Below are 12,395 nucleotides of genomic sequence, written 5' to 3' on the forward strand. Positions count from 1 at the left end.
GTTTATTGTCATGTTCTAATTGGATTCAATTAGCGTTATGCATTTTGCTTTGCAAGAGGATGTCCTCTCAATATGGGAAGGAAAAAACCATTTTGAATCTAAAAATGGCTTTATTAAAGGTAGTATTATTTGAAAATAACTTTTTCCTAAACACTGTGCCCTTTAGTGCTTCATAAACAGCAGACTTTAAGGTTGTAAAAAGACATCATTAGTGCGAGTAAATGAGTGCCTTTAGAAAACTAAATACTAGTTTTAAATAGTTTCTACCATAACTGCTGGTTTTAATGCTTTCTTAGTCAGGCCAAGCTTGAAAATTAATTTCTACTGATTCTTAACAGAAATCCTGATTTGGGCTTTTTGCCAACCATGAGATTTTTATAATTTTTATGTTACTTCTGTTTCTTTCTAGAGTAGTGTTGCATCTTGGAGGAAAATTCTTTACCATATGGAAATTTTGGCTATAGGTAAACCATCTTAATGTAGTGTCTTAATTCAAACAAATGTGTGTGGGAAGGTGGAGGAAGGGAAGAAATATATCTGTGAAATCCATGACTGTGCAAAGATACTGAACTTAGCATAACCTAGCCCAAACTAATTAGTCTTCTGAAATGGGAGCATAATTAGCCCACAAACAGCAGTGTGTTAGTACAGCTCTGCTGCTGCTGGGATTGGAGTTGACATCTCTGGCTCTCATGTGCAGTACAGGAATTGCTGTGCTGGTGTATCAGTTCTTACAGTGTCGCTGGTGCAGGCACCTCCATAGCTGTGCAATTTATTGAACATTATGGAAGTTGAGAAAAGGGATAGAGTTAAGCTGCTGTATTGTAGTTGTCAGAATATTCCATACCTTTAAGGAACATTGTAAGGAGAGTGCACTTGTTCCAGTGCACATGCTGTAGCAGTAGACTAAAGCAGTAATATGAAGATTGAAAAATATGAAGTTTAATGACTGGGTGCTTTCCTAAAATAGAACTTTAGAGAGTTGCTTTAAGTTTCTTAGGCAATGATCAGCAAGTCCATGTCCAACTGAAGCTTCCAAAAGATGGCTGTGATGTTTTGGGGGAAGAAAAGCAAAATCAGAAGTGCCCAAATATAAAAGCTAAAGATATTTTGATAAAACCATGCAAGTAACTGGAGCTTATGTATATGCTTACAGTAAGTGGCTTGCAGTAAGTAACCACTGAAAATGTGTAGGTGTGTTCTGGGACAAAACACTGGCTGCATAAATGATAAGAGTGATTCAGATTAAATAGTTACATATAGTAGTTGTATCTTGATTTTTCTTTTTCCTTCTGTACAATTGAGCCCTAATTTTGGCCACAGGAAGCAGTTTCGTAATTACATTTTGCTGTATTGTTCTTAGTAGAAGAAACGTACATGGCATTTCCACTTTGAAATCTGTACCAGGGAAAAGGGTAACATTAAAACTTTTTTGGTTCCCCTATCAATGATACATTTAGAGTTTAATCTGGGAACTAATTGTAAATTGTTAGATTAAATGAGAATAAATAGAAATCAATTAATTTGATTATCATCACTGAATAATGCCCTCTTGGATCTCAACTCCGTTCTTTTGGAAATTGTGCAGGAATGACCTGAGGTGTATTCTAGGAGCCTAGGTGTGATAATATATGGAAAATTGGTTAATTTGCCTCTATAGTGCTTCAAAATAACTAGCAACAAAAAAGCTCGATATACTTTAGGCAATTTGAGTGCATCAGTGTAGAATGTGGGTTTTCGTGTATTACATGGAGGCTTTCCAGTCTCCTCTTAAAAGAATGCTTTCTACCAGGCAACTTCATCAAAGTTCGGTTTGGGAGTTTGACAAATGTTTTTTGTCCATCCTTAATTGCACCAGAGCATCCAGAGAGCCACTTTTAATGCCAGATATCATTTTAATATCCCATGAGAATGCTTTTTACTCGTCTCAATTAGTCGTGCCACAGAATAAGCATCAGAAGTACAACATATGTAGCTACTTTTGCCAGGAAATTATGTTCATTATTGCTTGGTTTCAGCAACGAGTTTCTGCTGTCAGCAGTCTGTCCATTTGGGATTTTGACTTGACAACACCACAAAGACTTAAAATGATGTTCCCTTTCAAGCACAGGCATTTGAGAATTCATGCTGACTCCAACAAGTACCAATGATTACCTAGTGCTATTAAATACAAGGTACTGTAAAGGTACCCCAGCAAAATCTGCTGGGGATATGGGTTGCTTCATAATGGTTTTACTTGTTCTTCAGACGTCATTATACCTTCCAAAATTAAGATACCATGCTAACATTTAAGGTTTAATGTGACAAGAACTCTGTATAGAACCTTATAATAGCATAATGCCAGTAATCACTGGAAGATATACTTAAGACATAATATATTGAACAGAACCAAATTAGTAGTGTGCTTTTAGATTAGTGGTGCCCAAGGTCTGGGTTTCTAGGAAGTGGTTTGATCCCACTACCTCACTTGTCTTAGAATAATTCTGATTTTCTGTACATCTGGTGGTACTGAATATAGAGATGCCTTGAATTTGTATTTTGTTTTGTTTGTCTTCCTTTTTTAGCTTACTCCCAAGGCTGACTGTTGCTATGAAACTGGCCATCAAGGCTTTCAGAATACTTCTCCCCACAAACGAACTCAAGTATTTAGGAGGAAATAAGCACCTCAAGAAGGCAGGAATTGCTAATTCCTAAAGACAACTGTATTGGAAGAAAGCCTGAGTACAGCCTGTTGTGGATTTTTTTACAGAGGGCACATGCACCAGTCAGACATGTATGTGAATGATAAATTTCCTCCTCACAGTGTATATAGTACAAGAAGTTCCTCTAGTGCAGGATACAGTCCCTATAGGTCAGATCTGTAGGTCAAACCTATAGGGAAAGTATTTCAGACTGACTTTGCTGTATGTCAAAGGTCTCCTGCCAGCTTTGGTAAGGGCTGAACAGGCCTGGCAGCCTACTGGTAGTCTGACTTTACTCATGCATGTAACATCATAGCCAGGGATTTATACATGATGAATTAGAAAAGGAAATTGGCCAGGATTGGCCTCATCTCTATTTTGTACAGTAAAGATGGAGGTGCTTCAGATTTTACAAGAAGCTGACGTGGGCTTTCTGAATGTTAGAACATACCAAGAATATATTGCAATTCAGAAAACATAAGGACAAATATAAAACTTGTTAGGACTTGTGCTGGTTATGTCTGTACTGTGCACACACCTTGTCTGGGATTTCAAAATCAAAAGTAATCACTGTAAAGTATTTTAGTACTGGTGTCCACATAATACCACCAGTACTGATTGGAATAGCTGAAGGTACTGCAGTCCTGTGAAACTGCAGGGGAACAGCATCAGACTGCTTCTTCCTGTTTGCATTTTAGAAGGCCCAAGAATTCACCATTTCAATGTTGTACACAGAAAGGCACTCATGACAATCCACAAATATGAAAGCCTTATGAAACAAATGTTTCTTATTCAAAAGACATCGTATTACTTCTCTGACTCAAATTTCTGGCAGGAGTCCCAGTAGTAATTTTTATGTTTCCACCTGGAAGGAACAGGCAAAAATATTCCCATTTATATTCAGTACAAAATACTTGATCATAAAAGGAAACAGATTTTCAGTTCCTCAGAACTGGAGACTGAAATTGCCAGTGGAAGGTAGTGAAGATGTGTGAGATTTTGCAGTGTAGTATGGTACCTTTTAATCCCTCTTTCAGAATTTGTGGAGGGTCTGCACCTAGCCATGCAACTCCACATTAAACTTAGAGCAAAAGGATTTAATGTTTAAATGCCTAATCAGTAGTTGTGTTTGTGGTTTCCCCATCCCAGTTTAAAGCTGGTGTTTTAGAGGGTCAGGTAGTCATCTGGTCTGAAATAAATACATGTGGGAAAGGGAATAGGGTTGTCAAGGCCCCATAAGCCATAAATGAACTAAGTCCTGGAATCTTGTGTAACAAGAACTCCTGTGAGAGTTTGTACCCTGTAAGAGGTGATGGGAAGTTTGTCAGTGCCTCTCTGGCGCTATGGCTACAAGTGCTGTCTAATCAAGGACTGCAGAATTAGGCTGTCTTATTTTCCACAGACTGCCAAAGTATATATTTATTTAGGGTTATAGTCTACTGAGTTCTATGAGACTAGAGTCGAATCCCCATCTCTTAGACCTACTTGAAACCAGTTTAGTTTTTTTTCTTCCATTTCATTCACCTTAAAAATTTATGAATTTCTGAAAATCCTTGCTAAACTTGGCCTGCAGCCCAGTCCTGATTAATTTTCTTTAAGCAGAATTCCTAACTGGGTATGTTCTAATATAATGGGCTGTAGCCAATTAATCACACAGCTATTAATGGAAGTACAAGGCAGTACATTGCAAGCTTGTTAGTTTCCCTTAGCCGTGTGAATTGTGTCGGTGGAGATGCAAAGACATCAGTCAAGCTGACAGACACCGCCTCGGTTGTCTTGTGTGCTGCTGCCCTTACCATTGTTCTGTGACAGGGAACATTCAGTGTGGCATCTGGTGGTGAGAAACACCTCCAAGCTGGGTAGCTTGATGAATTCTGTACCTTAGCTGAGGAAGTGGCATGAAAATGTACCATGAATGCAAACACTGAACTAACATGAATGTTAAGCCTTTTGTAAATAGTTTCCTGCCAGAAGTGAACGACAGGAAACACATTAGCATGGGGAGCTTGCATGCAATTAATAATTTGAATTTTTTCCTCCTGACAGCACAGAATTGTTTTATAAATTTTTCAAAAATGTGAAATAGGTGTATGACATGAGTGATTAAGGAAAGCTATTTGGAATTGCAAAATGAATTAAAACTTTAAAATGTCTTTACACAGTTATAGGCAGAAGCAAAAGTACTGGAAAAGGACTAATGAGATAGGAAATTGCTTATTCAAAAGGAGAAACACTTGAAACTAAAAATCTTCCAATTTTACTACTCTGAGTTAAATTGCTTTTAATTCTAGATACTTAACAGTGATGTTGGTATACACTGGAAGTGTCACAAAAACAGGGAGGCTTTGTGTGTTACAATTTTTGAAAATGCTGAAATCCTCTTGGTGGACACTTTAGAGAGTTATGTTTTATGTATCTGTGGAAAATGAAAAAGCAAATGTCACTGAGGCTTAATTTCACATTTCCCACATCAACCTTTACGTGCTGTCCAATGGCAAAAGCATTGGTGTTCCTACACTGAGAATATCAAACATCTAGGAGAATTACTATGTTTCTAATCCTGTTCCCTGTGCAGAGCAACTATTCGTTATTTTCAGCGTAATGCCTCCATATTGCTGATCATAAACTTCCTTTCCAAAGGTGAGTGTCATTGTCTGTTTACCTGGGAGAACCTGCAGTACAGAAGTGGAGGATGATTCATCCACATCATCTTAGTGACATGGTGACTGAGGCTACTGTTTCCTGATGATTTGTGCCTTAGTCACATTGTCCTCTAAAGGCTGGCTCAGAGATGACCTCTCAAGGGCTCTGCTCACACTTCATATTAATAGCAAGAGGAAAAAAATTAGATAGAATTATTTCTCACTTGTCCTGAAAGGAGGCCCTGATATTACTTTATAATTTTCCCAAACTTTCATTTTGCTCTGTTGCCTTTGTTCAGCACCAGTTGTGAGAAGGTCTGGCAGCCCTTCAGGGAATACAGAAGTAGACAGGGTCCAACCTGGATGAGAACAGACGTATTTTTGCCCTGTTCTAATAGAATAACTACTTGTGTCAGCTTAATAAAGATTTTCTTTTTCTTGTCAATTCAGAACTTTCTAGCTTTTTCAAATCTGTGAATTTAAATATTAAGATACTTCTAGAGACAAGAGTATTTCTCCCAGAAGCAGGACACAGGGACTCCACAGTGCATCAGGTGAAGATGTACAAGTTACCATGGCTACCCCAAGGCTTTTGCAGTCGCACTTGGCTGAGCTCACACAGCTGGTGGCTCCAGTTTGTGGCTGTGAAGGATGGGAACCAAAGGGCGTGTCCTGCCCCCACCAGCCCTGCTCCACTGCTCCGTATGTGCTGCAGGAGATGTTTTCTTAGATGAGCAGATTGTTCTTCCCTCCAGCTTCCCAAAGAGGCTCAAACCCTGCCATAACTGGTGAGCAAGAAGGTAAGAGGTTCTAGGGCTATGGATGGTGGGAAATAAATGATTAGAAAACCAAAATCCAAACTCCAGCTGTCAGTGTGCAGTGGAAACCCTGTGGTTGCATTTGCAATCCCAGCTGGGGTTATTAGGTAGTATGTGTTCACTACAATGCTGAGAGATTTGGAGAAATCTGTGATAACAAGGGAGGGACATAAAGCTTTTCAATAATTATGTTAGTCCTGTAAAAAAGTCTGTAGATCACACCATTTTTTTTTTTAATTTAAAGACATGCTTAAGGATAAATTGTTCAGCTAAATTTGGCTTAAACAAGAAACTGTTTAAGCTTAGAGATGAGGGGATTCTGCAAGGATAGGGTGTGGTGGGCAAAACTGGTAGCTTAACGCTTTTAAAGCATTGTAGAGGTTGGCTGGAGAGGTATTTAGGTTTTGGTGCCAGATGGATATTCAGTAGGTGTGCAGGTAGTTCCATTTAATTCTCATGGAGACTTTGAATGCTGTGTGAGACTTGCATAGATGGGAACTCTTCCTACACCACACATTGCCAGACACTTTCTGGCCCAGCAGCCCCTGTAGGCAATTGCTTCTCAGCAATAGTCACAGCGGACTAGAGCAGTGGCATTACTTTCTGTGCTCCACTGAACTGCTCTCAGCTTATGCGAAATCCTTCTATTTCGAATCTAACCTTTATTTGCTGTAGTTTAAACAAGTGCTGTTGTCTCTGTTCTTCACACTTGCAAGGGACAGCATACTTATGAGTCCAAGTGCAGCAGATCTTTTATGTGTGCCTATGTGAGTGAGATGGTTTGTACAGCCAGATTATGTATATTTGTAAGGTGGAATTAAATGTTAGCTGAGTTGCAGTGGTAACCATTTGGGGATAAAAGTGGAGAACATTGTGTTATTTTAGCCTACTCTGGCACTGCTGCCAAATGCTGATTCTGTCTCAATGCCAATTACTGTAGTTGTTTGTAATCCAATCACTTCTGCAGCAAATATCAGTAGCAAATGTGCTAAATACAATTTTTTAAGTTTCACAGTAGGATCCTGAACAATCGTGTCCATCCTTAAATGCGTATCTGCAGGGATCAGGCAAGATTCTTTGTCAAACAGCTGTATTTAGGGAAGGGAGACATGGACTGTGGAGTTGGGAAGGGACAGCTGGATTGCCTTTATTAGTGTTTCGGTACACAATGGGAGTGTGCTTTTGATGTGAACCTCCCAGTTGTCCTTTGATGTGCTCTGGTTCATGTCATTGTAGTCTTAAGAGTATGTGGTCTGGATTCCTTTCTTGTGAAATCAAAGTGGGAGATGTTTCCTGGGAGCACACCTGGAATGCACTATCATGTAATGTTGGATTGTCAGCACCGGCTCTTTTGCTCTGCAGATCTCTCTCTCTGTGCTGTACTAGTGACACCAAAGCAGTGAAAACTCTCCAAAAGTCTTACAGTTTTATGAACTTGGCTGAAGGTTTTTACCTGAGTCTTTAAGTCATTCTTGAAGTGATACTGCTTTAAGCAAAATCACAACCTCTGATTGTCTCACAAGCATTGGCTTTGAACACCTAGGCAAAAAGCCTCCCTTCTCCTCGAAGACAATTACCACAACTAACACATTTTAAAACCCATTTAAATTGCCAGCATCTTCATAGTGTGCTCCATGCCAGCAGAAGAACCTTTGGAAGGCTCTCTGATCCATAGAGGTGAGAATTCTGGGTGTTGCTCAGTGCCTGAACACGAGGAGGTTGGTGATAGGGAATCTGTTGCTCAGACACTTCACTGCATGGCCATTCACATATGTGTCTTTCTACATGGAGAATTTATCAGTTCATGACAGCAATTCTTACCTGGGTGGTGAACTTTGTATCTCGTGAAAACTCTTGACTCTGACACACAATTCCATCCAGAGTTTTTCAGTGGCTGTTTCAGTAGCCTGTTTAGTACCAAGTTTATACATCAATGCTACCATTACAATAACCCATGGGAGATGTCTGTAACGTTATTGCTCCAGTGCAGACATGATGTCTGTCATGCATGCGTGATCATCATGGTCCATATGACCCTTTTCTCTATCCCAGGTTTACACTGTTAACAAGGGGTGAATTGATGGTGAAGTGATGCTGTTCTTCTGATTTTGTAACCAAAGATGTAACCAAAAATTAAACTGGGGTATAATTTCTCACTGAATAGAGATTCACAACATGTAAGTGGTATTCCTTTTGAGTACATTTTAAAGGAATAATAATCTGCTAAAAAGGAGGTGAGATATGACTATGTGTATCTTAACTTAAAACCAAACACAGGCTCATAGAACCTGTGAGGGGCAGTGCCCCAGCAGAGCCCCAGTCTCAGAAAAGGTCAGAAATGGGGGAACAAATACTCCTAGTATTATTAAATATTGTGGCCTTCCAGTGCTTGTACTTGCCTGAATGGTGAATTGCAGCATTGCTCATGTTAGGCCAAGGGCTGTTTCACTTACATGGTAATCTCCAGCTGTTACAATAATAAATGACAAGAAATGAAACAGTTTCACGGTGAAGAATCTGTCAGTAAACTAGGAAAAGGGTGAGCTGGGGAGGCTGCAGCTGGATAGAGCTGGAGCTGTGCACAACTCTGAAGTGACGACAAGCAAACTCAATGTCCCTTTAGACTTACCTTTTTTAATTAAAAAAAAAAAAAAAGCCCACCCTTGTACTCACTTCCTGACATGATTTTGTCTCAGATCCCCTTAGGAAAATGCATCAGTGCCAGCCTGACACTGATCCCTGTCCTCAGCTGCACTGGACACCAGGGTCAGTGCTGAGGCAGAAGCAGGGGCAGCCACGATGTCCTGGGCAGCCTGGGGGGCACATGAGCTGCTACGGGGTTTGGAGAACACTCACCCTCCCCTCACACCCACACACACCTCTTTGGGTGGGTGTCAGATGTCCCCTAATGTTTGTTTCACTGCCTGATGGAAGGAACAGCCTTTTGTTCCAGTGGTGCAGAAATGATCCGTAAGGCTTATTTCTTGGCCTGGCAAATCTGTTTGAGGGCTGGTGACAGCTGCCATGCTTTCCTTCAGGAAACCTGAATCTTTGCTGCCAGGATTAAGTAGTAAAAGCTCTGCTTTGACTTAGTGTCTCTGGATTCGCTGTTCTGATGGGCTGTGGCCTCTCGGGAGCCTGCGCCAGCTACAGAGGGAGCTGCTGCTGTGGCGGGCAGAGGTCCAGGCCAAGCTGAGATGTCACACAGGGGCTGTCCCAGAGCTGGTGACACCTCTGCCTACTCCACACAACCTGGAAAATCACGTTGTGGATCCTTTTTGTCACAGTCCCTTTTGGCAAGGTTGAAGGTGGCACTTGGCTGTTGCCCTCGGGGCCTTGCTGTGTGCGGGGCCCAGCCCATGCCCCTCCACAGCGAGGCCAGGCCTCTGTGTGGGGAAAGCCTGGCCGGGCTCCCAGCCATGTGTGTGGTGTGGGGGGCGGCGGAGTTCGGAAGTGACAGGTCATAAAACCAGATACTCTGTGAATGATGCAGATAATCTAATAAAAGTATTAGCAAGACTCCACTCTGGAGACATGGCTGCTTCGGTCAGGGCATGCCTGACTGACTAACGCTGGAGCATGGATGCGGGTGTTTCCACACCCCTGGGAGTGGAGGGAAGCTGTGGTTTGTCACCTTATTACAGCTCTGCTGTCAGACCCAGGAGGGGAAAAGACAAGCTGGCAGCATTAGGAGTCATAGTCTTGACTGGAAACTCTGAAAGTTGGAGCCTGGCTGCACTGAGTACAGGGACTCTGAGGTGTTTCACCTAAATCTGCTGGTTAAAGATGTGTCTTTTCACAAGACCTCTCCTTATCAAAGATCCAAGCTTTCCAGAAACTGGGTCAGGTGGCCTAAAATGTAGAGTAACATTGAAAAATGAGGTCACTGAATGCAGAGGGAAGGGGCGGAGCAAAAAAAATTGTCTTAACTATTCTATTCTCTGCTTATCCTTCTGCACTATCTGTTTGCCCATGAAATTTCTAGCTTAGGCAGGAACCGTAGCCTAGAGATAGGTTTGATAGATATTTTGCCTTGAAATTACATACATCCCACAACAGAAAACAGTGGAAATTTTACTCTGCCCATATTTAAGGTAAGGAATGCTTTAGTCCATGGTTTGAACACTGTTCCACTGATATAACTACATGAAGATAACACTGGGTTAAAAGAGATTAGTCTATACCAAAACAGGATTATCCTTCTAATCATAGCTTGGCACCAAGCATGCAAGAGCAAATACTAAATGATGTGCTTTTCCTACAAGTCTTGCTTTTATCTTAAGGGCAGAGTCAGAAAGGCTCCCAGATAACCAAATTAAATCCAGCCTCAAAAGATCATTGTCAAGAGAACATCTCCCAGTACCTTTTCCGATTCTCCTCCTCTTTCCACACAGAATGGGGAGTGAGCAGGCAGCCATGTGGTACTTAGCTGGCAGCTGGGGTTAAACCATGACAGCACACAAAATGAACTATGACTCAAAAGAAGTGCTTCCTTGATGCACTCTTTTTATCATGGCTGCCTTAGCAGTGGGAAGTGCTGAGAGCCCTCTTCCATTTCTCAGTGTTTAGACACTTCAGCTTCCACACTGGTGGACACAAGGGCTGCTGTATGTCAGGCTTTCAGTGTACAAGGTGCAGCTGAAACAAGTAGTTAGATACCTTGTTTCTTGGACAGCAACAAAGCTGATGGACTCTTGATGATGAGCAAGGCCTATTTCTAAACAGATAATCAGGTACTCTTTGAGACAGTCTTTGTTCACCTGGTACTATGGTTCCAATTTAAATCAGTAAATGCAAGAATACTCTGGTCAATTCTGTAGTTTGTCTCCTGTCTGAGCTCACTAGTGACTAATTTCATAATGCATTTCCTTCTGCCCATCCTTCATGACAAGTGATAAGGAAAAAAATTATTGATAATATTCTCCAGCGACCTTCTACTTAGACTTTTTATGACAGTGCCTTTGAGAGGGAAGCTGGCATTCTGAACCACAGTGTTCAATAACATATCAGAGGCCTGTCTATTCTGTGTCTCCCTGGGTATTTTCTCCCTCTTGGAGCCTTAGGCTCTTCCACTTAGACATGACAGCAAATCTGTTTCAAAGTAATTGGGCTGGGCCTTAACAGTTAGTTAATAATTAAAGGAAAGCCACAAAAATTCAGAAGTTTTCTTTAGCTGCTTTTGAGATAAATACTCTGCATTTTTGCATTTAATGGTCCCTTTTTAAGGCACACTTGACTAATTTCAAAGTCCATTTACTTTAAGTGGTCAAAGCATCCCTAGCAAAAAAACCTTCCTTACTCTGGCAAGAACCAGCCATGTTGATGGTGTTCCTTTTAAGAAGGCACTCTCGAAATCTATGTTGTTACATTTAAGCCTGTTTGCCTTTATGGGTACAATGTAACAAAGTTCTACTGCAGCTCTTACCATCCACCTTCCATGCTGATAAATTAGAACGACAATAATACATTTTTTTGTCTTTTTTTTTTTTTTTTCCTTTTGTGGCGTGTGATGTCTAATCTCCATGGCTGAACATCAGAAGATCTACTTGGCTTCTGAAAGCTCAGGTTCAATAAAAAGTGACACTCTCAGTAGGTGCTCAGGTTTCTGAAGGATTTGTTCGTATGTGCTCTTCATTAAGTTGGCAATCTGTTCTTGTTCTATCTATGGGCTGAACAGTAAAACAAATACTGAGTTGAATACTTTCTTTCCATTATTCTAATGTCTGCTGGAAGGTTTCCCTTAGCTCTGAAACAGATTTTTGTCTGTTACAATCACAGTATTCAGATTCACATTGCAGGAATCTACAACTGAGCAAGTACCAGGAGACCCTTCAAAGCAGCTTGTACACTATGCTTCAAGTTCCTCCACATCATACCTATGTATAAAATGGAATGTCCAACACATTTTCTTATTAAAAGCACAGATACTCTTTTCTGCAAAAAGATTGCCTTTTTCCTTCTAAAAAGACATGAGTAGTAGATGGGCAGTTCATGTTCCAACTCAGTCATGCATGCTTGCTGCTTTTATTTGTCCTTTCATTAACTCTCTCAAGATTTGGCACAACAAGAGCATTATATAAGATTAAATAATTCTTACATAAGTCTGAGTGAATGCCTTTCATGAAGTACTGGGTGCTTATCGTGGCTATAAGTAAAAATGAATCACTTCCTTTTCAAGCTGGAGCTTTCAACCTTGTATTCTGTGTGGTTAATTGCCACAAGCCAAAATAACCTTTTGAGCTCTATGAATTTTC

This window comes from Myiozetetes cayanensis, unplaced genomic scaffold (genome assembly GCF_022539395.1).
Source record: "Myiozetetes cayanensis isolate MyiCay16 unplaced genomic scaffold, myiCay2020 scf12, whole genome shotgun sequence".
NCBI lineage: Eukaryota > Metazoa > Chordata > Aves > Passeriformes > Tyrannidae > Myiozetetes > Myiozetetes cayanensis.